Source organism: Notamacropus eugenii, chromosome 3 (assembly GCF_028372415.1).
Source record: "Notamacropus eugenii isolate mMacEug1 chromosome 3, mMacEug1.pri_v2, whole genome shotgun sequence".
Lineage (NCBI taxonomy): Eukaryota > Metazoa > Chordata > Mammalia > Diprotodontia > Macropodidae > Notamacropus > Notamacropus eugenii.
In genome coordinates, this window is record NC_092874.1 from 362,121,480 (window position 1) to 362,136,129 (window position 14,650).

Sequence of the window (14,650 nt, forward strand, 5' to 3'; positions counted from 1 at the left end):
CATTATCGATCACATCAACAACAAAGCTAACAAAAACCACATGATTATCTCAATAGATGCAGAAAAAGCTTTTGACAAAATACAACACCCATTCCTACTAAAAACACTGGAGAACATAGGAATAAAGGGAACTTCCCATAAAATAATAAGCAGTATCTATCTAAAACCTTCAGCAAGCATTATATGCAATGGAGATAAGCTAGATGCATTCCCAATAAGATCAGGGGTGAAACAAGGTTGTCCATTATCACCACTGTTATTCAATATGGTACTAGAAATGTTAGCTGTAGCAATTAGACAAGATAAAGATATTCAAGAAATAAGAATAGCCAAAGAAGAAACTAAGTTATCGCTCTTTTCAGATGATATGATGATTTACCTAGAGAATCCCAGAGATTCAAGTAAAAAATTACTTGAAATAATAAACAACTTTGGCAAAGTTGCAGGTTACAAAATAAACCCACACAAATCTTCTGCATTCCTATATATTAGCAACAAAGTTCAACAGCAAGAGATAGAAAGAGAAATCCCATTTAAAGTTAGGGTAGACAGTATAAAATACTTGGGAGTCTACCTGCCAAAACAAACCCAGGGATTATATGAACACAATTACAAGACACTTTTTGCACAAATAAAGTCAGATTTAAGTAAGTGGAAAAACATTAGTTGCTCATGGATAGGCCGTGCTAATATAATAAAAATGACAATTCTACCCAAATTAATATACTTATTTAGTGCCATACCAATTAAACTATCAGACAATTACTTTCTAGAGCTGGATAAAATAATATCAAAATTCATTTGGAAAAACAAAAGGTCCAGAATATCAAAGGGACTAATGAAAAGAAATGCCTGGGAAGGTGGCCTAGCGCTACCAGACCTAAAACTCTACTATAAAGCAGCAATTATCAAAACCACTTGGTATTGGCTAAGAAACAGAGAGGTAGACAAGTGGAATAGACTTGGCACTCAAGATGCAGTAGGCAAGGAATATAGCAACCTTCTGTTTGATAAACCCAAGGACCCCAGCTTCTGGGATAAGAACTCACTGTTTGACAAAAATTGCTGGGAAAACTGGATAACAGTGTGGCAGAAATTAGGCATAGACCCATACCTGACACCGTACACAAGAATAAAGTCCAAATGGGTACATGATTTAGGTATAAAGATTGATACCATGAATAAACTGGAGAAGCAAGGAATAGTGTTTTTATCAGATTTATGGAGAAGGGAAGAATTTTTTATTAAAGAAGAGATAGAAAGCATTATAAAATGCAAAATGGATAACTTTGATTACATTAAACTGAGAAGTTTTTGCACAACCAAACCCAATGCAACCAAAATCCGGAGGGATGTAGCAAATTGGGAAAGAATTTTTACAGCTAAGCTCGGGGATAAAGGCCTCATTTCTAGAATATATAGAGAACTGACTCAAATGTATAATCATACAAGTCATTCCCCAATTGATAAATGGTCAAAGGATATGAACAGGCAATTTTCAGAGGAAGAAATTAAAGATATCTATAATCATATGAAAAAATGCTCTAAATCACTATTGATCAGAGAGATGCAAATCGAAACAACTCTGAGGTACCACATCACACCTATAAGATTGGCAAACATGACAGAACAAGAAAATGATAAATGCTGGAGAGGATGTGGGAGAGTTGGAACACCTATTCATTGTTGGTGGAGCTGCGAGTGCATCCAACCACTCTGGAGAGCAATTTGGAACTATGCCCAAAGGGCTACAAAAATGTGCATACCCTTTGACCCAGCAATATCGCTACTAGGACTGTATCCCCAAGAGATCATAAAGATGGGAAAGGGTCCCACATGTACAAAAATGTTTATAGCAGCACTCTTTGTAGTTGCCAGAAACTGGAAGTCAAGGAGATGTCCATCAATTGGGGAATGGCTGAATAAATTATGGTATATGAATGTAATGGAGTACTATTGTGCCATAAGAAATGATGAACAAGAAGACTTCAGAGAGGCCTGGAAGGACTTATATGACCTGATGCTGAGTGAAAGGAGCAGAACCAGGAGAACTTTGTGCACAGCAACGACCACAGTGTGTGAGAGTTTTTTCTGGTAGACTTGGAATTTCGTAATAACGCAAGAACTTCTTAAAAAAAAAAAATCCCAAAGGTGGTTCTCAAGGCAAAATGCCTTCCACACTCAGAGAAAGAAATATGGAAGACATTCGCAAAATGTAGCAGATCATGTTTGTGTATGTGTATGTTTTTGTATATCATGTTTTGATTTGTTATATGATTTCTTTCATTTATTTTAGTCTGACTACATAGCATGACTATAGTGAAAATATACTCAATAGGAAAGTATATGTAGAACCTATACAGAATTATATGCAGTCGTGGGGAGGGAGCGGGGTAGTGGGGGGTAGGTGTGGGGGGGATAAAATCTCAATTGTATGGCAGTGATTGTTAAACATTAAAAAATAAAAAAAAATAAAGATAACCTCATTCCTTTAAATAAAAAAAAAAAGAAAGAAAAGAAAAGAAAATTTTTATTAATAGCTTTTCAAAAAATTACCAGGCAGCACTAATGTCCTACCTTCCAGAGATCCCTGTATACTTCACAAGAATTAATATTTGACAGAAAAACAGATATGAAAAAGAGAAGAGCAATTAGCAAAACCAGTCAATGAACTGAATAATAATAGTATTACATCTCCTTGTACCTTCCACCTTGGAAAGAATTGCAAACAGTGAGTCTCTCCCCCTATTCCCTTTTGAAGGCATGGTTGCTCTTTAAATTTTGTAAAATTATCAGCATTGAGCTCCATAGATTAAAGAAAAATTTCTGCAGATGTGTTGGTAGGATGTCCTTTCTGTTTGTTAATTTGTACTGTTGTATGTTGGCTCCTATGATTTTATATTTGTTACCCTCTACAATGTTAGTAACCTGAAAGCTTTTGACTCGATGATTCTTTCTTGTTTGGAATGAATTTTTTGGAACTTGATTCAAAGTCTGTTTTGCATTTGTACAGATTCATCCTTGGAGGGACTATTGAGAAAATTATTACCTGCTGCAGAAATCTTTTCTGCTTGAAAAATACCATCATCAGAACAGAAGTTCACAGTAGTCTCAGATCATAGTAGTCCCAGCTTATAAATTTGGCTTTCAATTTTTTAAATTGTACATATTTTTCTTTCTTAAAATCCTTTTTTTCCTACAGGAAATGCATTATGCCATAGGAGAGGAAAACTTGTATAAGAAGGAAAACAGAACCAAAAAGAAAAAAAATTCTTTATCATTCTTCAGTTCTGGAATGTGTTTGAAAAATTGGGCACACAGAAATACTACTAGTGGGATTTGAGAATGGTAGAATCTTTTTAGTAAAAAAAAGTGATGATATCCTGGTAAAGTTAGAAAAGGACAGAGTATCTCACCTATGTTGCTGTCAGCCCTCAGTATTCTTTATTGAAAATATTTCAAATGGACTATATATGCAGAATAGGCAAAAAGAGAGATTATGTTCAAATGACATTTCTAATAACATTCCTTTGTTATTCCTAAACCTTGAGTTTTTTGAAAGGCCTGACATGTTCAGGTTATCTGAAGAAATTCTAGGTTATCAACATAGAAGAAGAATAACAGGAATTGAAATCAATCAGTATAAGTAACAGAAATTTCTATAAATATCTTTGTGAATTATTATGAGCATAGAAAACTAAACCAGAATAAAAGAGCATCAATTAATTTGACAGCCACCCACAAAGGACCATTTGTGTATAGAATTACAAGAGATATACAGATAGTGATAAATGGAGAAAGTGATAAAGGGTCATGCAAGTGACAAACCTTCCTCAAAGACATCAGAGACATATGTACAATGGTGAGAGAGTCCAATTCATGGATACTTTTCCCATTTAAATTCAGGACCCATTTGTGTGCACACTCCTGACAATTGTAAGATGTAGGGAGGAGGATATAGAAAGGAAAAAAAGCAATGTCCCAAACTCAGAGTTGCAGACAGTTTTGGTGGGCATCTCAAAACATAACAATGTTTTTGCAGGGAGAAAATGACAAACCTCTGTTCCTACAAATTCTGAATTAGGGGGAAACTATTTTTTAAAATCATTGTAGTAATATCCTTTCCAAGTGGCAAGATTAATGTATGAATTCACTATTATTTTCAAAAGGACTATTACTTAAATCACCTGTCCTTGTTACAACAATTTGAAACCCTAGTAAACATCATGAAGTTCATCACATCAATTATATTATGGGGGGGTTAAAGTTTATTGATATATGATGTATTTATAAGGGAGTAATTTTCAGATTCATTCATACTTTCATCATTGAACAGTTCTCTGTAATACATACATGCATGTGTACACACATACATACACAAATATTTCCCAACTAGTTCAGTAAAACTTGCAAACATAACTACATCTGAAAGAATATACAACATTAGCCTACAGCCTCTCTACCAGTTGGAGGGAACCATATTTGATTTTCTGTTTTCTAGACTAAGGTTAGAATTTTTCAATACAATTAATAAGAGAATGGCAAATTTTCAGTGTTGCTTTCATTTACATTAATTTTAGTTATGTCTACCTGAGGGTTCAATCAATGACCAAGTAAGTACTGCTTTTAAAAAAATGCATAAAAACATCCTCAGACCCCAGGTTAAGAACTCCTGATTTAGATCATTGTGATTGTTGTGTTTGTCCTTTGTTTTCGGAGGACCATGACATCAGAAAAATGATGACCTGACTTGCATTTGACTTTGTTTTGAGTGAGGGAGAGCTGTGCAAGATCATCAGCCTCTCTTTCTCCTCCTCAGCCATCTGGATCCAGTGACCAGATATTCATCAGGAGTAGTGGAGACAGCCCAGGATACAGTGGGAGACTTTGGCCTTTTAGGCTAATGCCTTTTCAGGTACTCACTGAAAATGAAGCAATGCCCGTTCAGTAAATAGGCCTCTTTAAAAAGTAGTCAGGGGATGACCCCTTAAATAGAAAATAAACAAATAAATTCAGCTGGGAGGGGCGGGAACCTCAGGGCTGTTTTTTCCAAGAGAAACAGTTACTACTGACATTCACCCTAAGCCAGGAGGGTCCAAAAATAGCCATTGTTTTTCAATCTAAGGGCATCAGAGAGCAGAGAGAGAGAGACAGAAATAGAGAGGGAGTGGAAGAAAGGAGGGAGGAGAGGTAGGAAGGAAGGAAAGAAATCAATCTAGACAGTAAATCCAAAGTTCACTGGGCATCAAAATTTCCTTTCTTTTGTAGAGGAGAAGGAAGTGGAGAAGTTGAGAGAAGATGAGCCAAGTTACCCAGCTAGCTGGGTCCCCATTCAGACAGTTCTTTCTGTTGTGTTCATCCTTCATTTTCAAAGGGGACCATGATATGAGAGATGAACACTCCAGATAGAGGAAACAGAACATGAGAAAGCAGAGCGTTGGGACATGGAGCATATCTAAGAGCAGGAAGCAGGATTTATTCTTTTCATGTAAAAGTTTGCTGATAGTGTTATATAGTTTAAATTATCTTGTTTCTTTGCATTCACCTATAATACTCTATTTGTTTTTGAACTTATCCTAAAAATTTATCACAGAATGGAACTTCTTTCTACATTACGTGATGCTTGAATGTTCCTTTCTCATATTAAGGCTTGGTTTCCCTTCAGGCTTCTCTTGTTCCATTATGTTTGATGCTATTTGAAATCTACTTTGTGACCAAATGCTTGCCAGTTTTTCTTACAGATTCCGTAGAACAAGTAATTCTCGTCCTACTCCTTTGTCTTCTTAGGTTCCTTGCATAATGGACTTCTGGGTCCGCTTTCTGCTAAGATCTTGGTTATGAAATCAGTTATCGACATCTTCCTTTCTTTCTTTTTCATTTCCATTTTTACCTTTAGTCAAAGAATGTTGATGAGGACCACTTTATGATAGAGCTTGCCATGTAGTGACAGAGGACCCTTTATATCCTATTTTTTTTCAACTTATGCCTTCAAAAATACCCAACAATTTCTCAATTGTGAAATCTTATGACTTCTTTTTTATTAGTCTGCAGCCCCTTATCACTCTACCACTTTGGACACAATAGGATTCTGTTCCATTGTAGATTCTCTCCTCCCCCACATTTCATGATACTGATCTCTTCCTGGGCCCTGCCTACCCAACCATAAACTTCTCCTTTCTCTAGGTGCAATTACCCTCCATGTCTCTTTCAATAAGATGATGTGTCCTATAACCTTTTGTACTTGTAATCTTCTCTTTCTACAGGCTTTTAATACTGATCTCATCAACTCTCTTTGTGTGAATGATCATATCTCTACAGAAAACTCCCTAACCTATATAGATACAAAGACCCCATTTCTCTCGAATTCCAGTTCCAGTCAGTCAATCTTATCCTCACCACATCCAAAATGACTTCCACAGAATTTTTTACTCTACCAAACTTCATTTAATTCTTTGTGTATACTTCCTGAAGTCCATTTTTCTGCATTCAGAATGATTCCTGACTCATCACTATTCATCAATTATATCTCTATGGCATCATTCAGACTTTTCAAATCTTGGCACTTCTACCTCTATATTATCTCTGGCTTTTATTCCTTTCTGTCTACTCCCAGGAACACTACTTATTCTGGTTGAGGATACTTTCACTTCTAGCCTGGACTACTGAAATATCATTTTAATTTAAAATATTATTAATAATTTTTGTTTTTAAGATCAGAGTCTCTTCTAGTGTCTCTCCTCTCTTGCGGAGATCCACACACACTTTAATAGAAATATTTTAAACAATAAAAGAGAAGAAGTGGAAAACAATGAACAAAATCAATTGATACATTGAACAACATACGAACATAGAGCCAATGTTGCTTTGCCAATACTGGAAGCCATCTCTTCTCATTCATCCTCACTGAGTCATGCTTGCTCTTGAAGGGGGTAAATAATCTGTAGTGAGGGGAAGACATTAAAGAAAAATTCCTTCAAATAAGTTAGTAGAATTTCAGTTCTGTGTCTCTTTTGGGCACTAACTCCTGTGTGTTTTTTAGAATCTTTATCTTTTACAAAGTTGGTAAACTGAATGCTTTTGAACTGATGAGTCTTTCTAGTTGGACTAGTTTCTTTGAAAGTCATTTTGAAGTCCATTTTGCAGTTTCACACATTCTGTGATGGAAGGACTGTTGAGGTAAAGACTGTCACTTCCTCCATAGATCATTTTGGTAAAAAAAATTTCATCTGAATAGAAGTTCAGAATAGGCTCAGGTTATTACAGATTTTCCAAACTGGTTTTTGAAATTTTTAAACACATACTTTATTTTATTCTTTCTAAAAATGTTCATTTTCTGTAGGAAATACAGGAATCTAGGCCAAAGGACAGCATCATTGAAACGAAAGACATCATGGACAACAAATTTGTTGATTATGATATTTCAACTCTATCATCTACCTGGAAAACTAGGTAAATTCATGTACAACTAGTAGAGTTTTAAACATAGTAGAATCTCAAGAAAAGAATGTTGCAGAATCCTGGTATAGTTTAAAAAGTAACTCTATCCCACATCTGTCTCTGTTATCTTTTTACTGGGAATATACCTAATGGAGACTATTAAAAACACAGGTGACTTTCAAATAACATATTTAGTAGGACAATTCCTTTTTTCTCCCAAATCCTAGAGATGCCTAAAAAGCCTGAGAAGTTGAGCCTGTCTGGAGAAATGTTAGATAATCAATATAAAATTATAATAACAGGAATTAAAATTGATCCCTATAAGGAAAAGGAGAATTCTAGAAAAACTCTGGGAATTAACATAAGCACAAAACAATGGAATGAGAACAGAAGAGTCTATAACACTGTTATAATCACCCACAAAGAAACATATACGCATCAAATTTAGAGAAATAGTATACAGAGAGTGATGAATGGATAAAATGGTAAAGGGGTCACAAGAGAATAATTGATATGTAGAATTCAAGGAATGGCATCTATTATTCTTAAATTCACTAAACTAGATCAGTGGAAGAATTGGGATAGAAATACATACTCTTGGTATGGAAGTCAGCAGTCTCCTCACTTAAAATACATGAAATGTTTATTTTATTTTTTAGAGAAATTGAATTGAAAAAACAGGAGCTGATCATTAGAATAGCTTGTCAAGAAAGAGAACAAAAATTTTAAAATGAAGTTAAAAAGATCCAGGCCATGGCAAGAGACAGGTCAGTTCATTAGCGCTTTTCCCATTTTAAATTCACAAAGATTTATTTAGAGCCTCTTTGGGTGCAATATTGAATATTGAAGTGTAATAAGGAGGCTATAGGAAAGGCATCAAAGCAATGCCCCCAACTTGGGTGGTGCTGGTAGGTGGAATCCCAAAACATAAAAATAAATGTTTTTACAGAGAGAAAAATATCACTCCCCTCTTTTCAAGAATTCTGAATAAGGCAAGAATTTTATTTTACACCACTTTAATTTTCTTCTTTTCAAATGGTAAGAGCTCACACACATACACACCAACACACACACAGAAATAGTTATAGACATGCATCCATCCATCCACCCATATATAGTTTTCTTTCTTTGACACCACCCATGATCCTATTCCCTTGGACAGGCTTTTCTCTTTAGGTTTTACAGCCCTGCTCCCAAGTGGGTCATCCACTACGTGTCTGATCAGTAGATCTGAATATTCTTTTACAGGATCTATCTGCAGCCAAAGCCCCTCATCATGAGTGTGTCCCCGAAGATGTTGTCCTTTTCCGTCTTAGCTACACCATAATATCTTGCTTTGCAATCATATCAGCACTCATAATTTCAATAAATACTCGCTCCACATAAGCACTCTTTTGAAAGTCTTGTTCTTTCTACCTCAACATTGTCTTATATATCCCCTTTACTCTACACGCTAATTCATCATGTTGATGAAGGCCCTCTTCACCTTAGCCCCACTTGATTATGTAAGCCTCTCCCATCCCCAAGTCTTGCTCAACTTGAATCCATTCTACCCTCATCTACCATAGTGATCTTTTGAAAGCACTATTCTAACTATATTGTTCCTAAACAAAAAAATTTAGTCTTTGGGATCAAAAGTATATTCTTTTCTTTGACTGTTAATGTCCTTCATCAACTGTCCCCTTTCCAACCTGTCCAGTCTTCTTATGCTTACTGTCCTCCAAGTTGTCTAAGATCCAGAAAGGGTGGGGCTTCTTGCTCTCCCTCAGATACATCTGTCCATGTCCAGCCTTCAAGTTTTCTCAGTCTCTGTTTCACGTCCATTTCCTGGCTTTCCCATCCTACAGGACACCAACTGTGCCTCCTAAAAGAGCTTTTTGGTAATGATCCTTCTGCATTTTGACCCCACCCTTGTCCAATGACTTTCCTCTGAGATTATGTCTTATTTGTCCTCCATGAATTAATTATGTATACTCTCTGATGTGTACTTTTCCAATTGAATTGGAACTCCTTGGAACTGAGCACTATGTTTTTGCCTTTGTTTGCATCCCCAGAGTTTAGAATGGTGACTGATGCATGACAAATACTTTAAAATTTTTTCCGTATATTCTGAACCCAATATCACCTTATATTGATATTTCCCATGATTTGATCATTCAAATGTCTAAGGAATAGCCATCCACTTTCCTGTGAGGAAAATGTGGCTATAGGTATGAAACTTTTCTCTTGTCTTGGAAGTCGGAATATATATGTCCCAGAGTGGGATGAATGATTCCAAGGGCATGATCATTTTGATGACCTCTCTTACATAACTCGAAATGCTTTCTCCAGAAGTATTACACACTTTTTGTCTCCTCCAACAACATTTAAACAATTGGTCTACCATCCCACAGCTTTCCCAACATGTATATTCCCATATGATATCATTTTCCCCAATCTGTTTTGAACAATGTGAAAACCCAGTTGACTGACATTTCCCTTCTGATATATGAAATGAAATTTTACATAAGGCTATTAATAGTCCTTAATTCTTGTTTGGAAAATCAACTGTTTATATTGCAGATGGGATCCCCAAGGTGGTACAGTATATAGAGTACCCGACCTGGAGTCAGAAAGTGTCATCTTCCTTAATTGAAGTCTGGTCTCAAATTCTTGTTACATTTCTGATCCTCAACAAGTCATTTAACCTTGTTTAACTCAGTTTTCTTACCTGTGAAATGAACTGGAGAAGGAAATGGCAAACCACTCCTTTGTTGTGGCAAGAAAACTCCAAACAGGGTCATAAAGTGGCAGGCATAATTGAAAAACAAGTGAAAAACAACAACCAGTTCTTCATGATTACAAACCCTGCACTTCATCTGGCAGGTCTCAATTAGTGTGAATAATGAGTCTCCTGAAATGCTTCTATGTATTTGGACAATTATCTACTGATCAGGAGGATGATATTAAAGAGCAACATCTTACCAGTATGGATTAACTCTTTATATATTTTCAATGTTAGAATTGGTAACTAAGAATGAATGCAAAGATCTTTCCTACCTGGGAGTGTTTCCTCTTGTAAGCCACGTAATTCTTTTCACACAAAAGTTGATTCATATAATGAAGTTAAAATGAGCTGTGTTTTCTTTTATGATGGTCTCTACCCTTTTTTTTTTTTTTTGCTGTGAATTTCCCCAAAAAATATATCTCCCAGAAAGGAAGTTCCTTCTATTGTATATGATGTTTGAATATTCCTTTCTTTTGTTAAGTCTTGTAATGGCTCCAGAACTTCACAAGGTAAACTGTATATGATGCTATTCTCAACCTGCTTTGTATCTAACTTTTGCAGTTTTTCTTACAGTTTGTCTAGAACAAGGATCCAAATTTCTTTGTGTTCTAAGATTCCTTGCGTGGTGGGCCTCTTGGTTTTCTTGCTTCTATCCCACCTGTTCTCTCATCTCTCTCTGTTTTTTTCTTTTCCTTGTTTAACTAGGACCAAAGAGTTTAGATCAGGACTACTTTAGGATACAATTTGCTATGGCCTCTTAATGGCCTCTTCTACCTATTTTGTTTTCCAGTGTTTCCACTGAAAATCCTTAAGAATCTTTTAATCTAATCATGTGGCTTTTCATATGGCTTTGGAGTTTCTTATTTCTCTGACACTGTGGAGTTTTCCTTCCATGTACAGATTTTCTCCTCCTCCACCTTTAATGATCCTTCCCTGTCCTCATACCCCTTCCCCCCAGTTCTACCCTTTTCATCTCCAAGTTGGATCACCTTCTATCTCCCACTAGGAAAGCCTGGGTGTCCTCTTGCCTTTTCCTCCCTACAATCTCTGTCTACTCCTTCTTTATTCCTGATCTCATCAGCTTCCTCTGGGTCCCAAATGTATACATCCAAGCACAATCTGTTTCTTGAGCTCCAGTTCTTGTGTGATCCTCCCCCAACTCTGGGCCTTGCACAAATCCAGGGAGATCCCTGATTTGGCCTGAGAATTGTGGAGCCTGGTGCTCTTCCCTGCTTGTACAAAGTCCCTCCAAGACAGTCAGTGTTACCCAACTCACTCTCCTGCTTTTGATGGTAGCCAACCAGACATACAGTTGTGCCTCTTCTTCCTCAACTCTTTGCACTGATCCCCCTCTTGCAAGAACTGGCAACAAAGACTTAGGGTGGAGGCAGTCACTCTCCCAAGGCCCCTGAGGAGTACTGTAAATTCTAGAAATCCCAGTATCTCTACCTACCCCACTCATACCTGTCATCCTCTTGTGTTTAATAAAACCTCCTTGATTTACAAAAAAAAAGGTAACCATCATGCCTCTCACACAGAACTCATCCAATTTATCTTCCCACAAAACCTGATATTCCCTACATGTTGTTCCTTCGATGGTACTGTTCAGTCTTCTGTTCACTGGCTCAGAGTAATCTGACTCTCCAGACTCCCTCACTTAGATCTACATATCATCACATCACTTATGAACTCTTGTCACTTCTGCTTCTGTAACTTCTCTAACATTTCCTCCTTTTTCTCTCCCCATAGGAAAATTGCCTTCCATGGTTGAGGTACCTTGATCTTTTACCTGCACTATAGATTTAACATTGTATTTTAAGAAATTAAAATTTGTATTGAATATTTTTTTATTTTGTAAAAATACTCCTAGTGTTCTCCCTTCCTCAGAGGTTCTCACACAGTTTATTTTAAACATGTAAAAGAGACAAAGAAGAAGGGAATACAATTGCAAAAACAGTCAATATATTGAAAAATGTTTTAGACTACATATAATACAGTAATCCCCTCTGTTTAGCACTTCTGTAAGAGAGTAAAGGTTCAGAGCCTCTTCTCACAGCTCCTTTTCAGGTTAGATTCACTCTTTATAATTTACAACATCTACATTGTTGTGTCAAAAATTATTAAAAATCCCTGAAGATGTGTCAGTAAGATTTACTCTCTGTGCCTGTAAATTTGAATGGTTGAGCACTGGTTCCTGGGATGTTTATACAGTTAGTAGCCTAAAGGCTTTAGAAATGATAACTCTTTCTTGCTTGAAATTCAATCTTTGGAAGTTAGTTCAAGGTCAATATTGCACTTTCACATGTACTGCCTCGGAAGTGGTCTTATTTTCCTTCAAGACATCTTTTGTGCCTAAAAAGTCATCATCAGAACAAAAGTTCAAATTAGTCTCATGTCAAAAAACTTTGAATTTCTTTAAAAAATATTTTCTTTCTATCCATGTTTCTTTGCAACAGGAAAACACTGAAGTAAAAAACATCACTGAGGAAGAATACAGTATTGATGATTATTCAAATCTATTATCTCTGCAGAACCAGGTACCTTCATGTACTACTAGTTTCTTTTCAGAATGGTAGGTTCTCTTTAGGAAAGAATGTGTCAGTGTGTCCTAGTCAAGTTAAACAAAAGCGTATCCCACCTCTGTCTCTGTCATTCTCTTCTTGGGAATATACCACATGGAGTGTATTATGCCAAAAGATAAAAGGAAGATTATGTTCAAATAACACATAGTATTCTTTGATTACTCCAAAAACTGGAGATGCCTGAAATGGCTGACTAGTTGATACTAGATACTAAAATTTCTAGATGACTAACCTAGAAGAATCACGCAAGAAAGTGAAATAGGTCAGTATAAGGAAAAGAAAATTGTAGACACATGTGTAGAGCTTAGTGTGTGCACAATGTGTGAAACTGGAATAAAAAAATCTTGCATTAATTTAGCAACCATTCCTCAGTGATCCATATGCTTTACATTAAAAAAGCAATGTTATATGGAGACTGAGGAAAAAACAAAATGGTAAAGAGGACACAGAAGGAAACACCAATAAGATGTCCATATTCTATAGATTTCAATGAATGGAATCTAACGTGGCTAATTCACTCCACTCTCCTCATGAAAGCATTGGGATAAAAACCCATTCTCTTGGAACCCAAGTTAATATTCTCCTCACTTAAAAGAAACATACTATTTCTTTCATTTTCCAGAGAAAGTGCTTATGGAAAACAATGACTGCAATTTCAAACAGTACTGCAAGAGAAACTCAAGCATTCTTCAAAGAAATCAATGACTTATGAGCCATGGTGAGAGAGATTGTTCATGGATACTTTTGCTTTGCCAATAACTAGAACATGTGATCAAAACCAGTTCAAACCCTATGGCTGTGAGAAGAACATCACATTAGAAACTCCTAGACTGGAGAATTCACTTTTGCCCACATCCCTTGTTGCTCCTTTCTTTATCTAAACCAGATACTTCATTTAGACTCTGCTGTTATCAATAGAATGACGAGAGAACCTAAGAGAATCTATGAAACTCTGACTTGTAATTTGAGGCATTTGGATTAAAAAGTTGATATTTAGCAATGTAGACATGTAAGCTAAGGTTAAAGAGAACTTCTTAAATTGGCAATAACGTCATCATTTAAGTTCTTTGTTGCAATTCAGTCAAGTTTCAACCAAGTAAGGGAAAAGATATTCTTCTATCTATATAAAGAGTCCATTAGTTCTTTATCTGGACAAAGATAGCATTATCATTAGTTTGTCCTCTCTTCTTGTTTGGGACCATTGTGCTGCTGAGAAGAGCCCAGGTATTCATTGCTAATCATCTTACAGTGTGGCTGATACTATGAGCAATGTCATACCCATTTCACTTTGCATCAATTCCAGCAATTCATCCCAGATTTTTCTGAAATCTGCCTTTTCATTACTTCTTATTGCACAATAGCATTAATCTACATTTTTCTACCAAATAAAAAAGATGATTTAGAGCACTTCATCATATGGCTATAGATCTTCATTTGAAAATTGCTTATTCACAGAGGGAGGAGCCAAGATGGTGGAGTAGAAAGATACACATATACTAGCTCCTAACCCACAGCCCATAAAATACCTGTAAAAAAGAACTCCCAACAAATTCTGGAGCAGCGGAAGCCACAGAACAATGGAGTGGAGGAGATTTCTGTTCCAGAGAGGCCTAAAAAACTGACACCAAAGGTCTGTCATGCACCAGACCCAGAGCAGAGCCCAGGCCTGCCTTGGCCACATGGCACCAAGAGGAGCAGATTTGAGCAGGCTTCAGGGACAGAATCTCAAGGGGCTGCGCAGGTCCCTCCACCCATAGACACCAAAGGTCAGTGAGAGGGTCTTTTTGGCTCACCGAGAGGGGAGCGGGGTGTCCCCATAACTCAGGCCCCCTCAGGAGGCAGCAGTGGAGGCAGCAGCAGACAA

The 14,650-nt window shown here is 36.6% G+C and overlaps 1 long non-coding RNA gene across 1 annotated transcript in view; it reads left to right on the forward strand.

Moving 5' to 3' along the window:
* LOC140496930 (uncharacterized) overlaps positions 1-14,650 on the forward strand; it is a 31,053-nt gene extending 16,403 nt beyond the window's left edge. Inside the window, exons 2-5 of the long non-coding RNA XR_011964453.1 lie at positions 7,340-7,449; positions 8,097-8,204; positions 12,661-12,741; positions 13,409-14,650. This is a non-coding gene — a long non-coding RNA (uncharacterized lncRNA). The remainder of the gene's footprint in view (positions 1-7,339; positions 7,450-8,096; positions 8,205-12,660; positions 12,742-13,408) is intronic.